This window comes from Chaetura pelagica, unplaced genomic scaffold (assembly GCF_000747805.2).
Source record: "Chaetura pelagica isolate M959 unplaced genomic scaffold, ChaPel_1.0 scaffold217, whole genome shotgun sequence".
Taxonomy (NCBI): domain Eukaryota; kingdom Metazoa; phylum Chordata; class Aves; order Apodiformes; family Apodidae; genus Chaetura; species Chaetura pelagica.
In genome coordinates this window covers 353,030-353,706 of record NW_009953903.1, presented here as the reverse complement: position 1 = coordinate 353,706, position 677 = coordinate 353,030, and positions in this window count along the sequence as shown.

Below are 677 nucleotides of genomic sequence, written 5' to 3'. Positions count from 1 at the left end.
AGCCCCCCTGGTTTCACCTCCAGCCCCCCAGGTTTCACCCCCAGCCCCCCAGATTTCATCCCCAGCCCCCCAGCTTTCACCCTGCTCCCTGGCCAGGAGCTGGATGTGGACCAGTGACCCTTGTCCTCCCCCCCCACTTGAAGCCACCACCATCCTGGCCATTTGAGCAGCATCCTGGGCTGAGATGTCACCTCCCCCGGAGCTGGAGGGGGTGCTGGGGACTCTTGGCTGCTCAGGCAGCAGCTCCTCACACCACCTTAGGGCTGGCTAAAAATAACCGGGCAGCAGTTCTGCAGCTGCAGAACTGCGGCAGAGAAACATCCTGGAGGGGGGGGAGAGGAGAGATGAGGCTGCTCTGAAGCTCTGCGGGGTTGTCCTCACCCCAGCACCCTGTGGGCCGGGGTGCCAGGAGGCTCTGCCCCATCAGGGCAGCACCCGGGGGTGTTTCTCCTCCTTTATCTGCCCCCCTGAGCAGTTTTTTTTTATTCCCTGGAGAAGTGGCTTCTGTTGTGTGGGCAGCTCTGCCCCCGTGGCCAGGACCTCCTGTCCCCTCCCCAGCACCCTCTGCAGTGGGAGACACGCGTGGGGTGTTCCCCGTGGAGCAGGGAAGGGAACTGAGGTGGCCTCACGGGGTGGCTGGAGGGGACAGGAGGGGGATGGCTGAGGCTGGGATACTG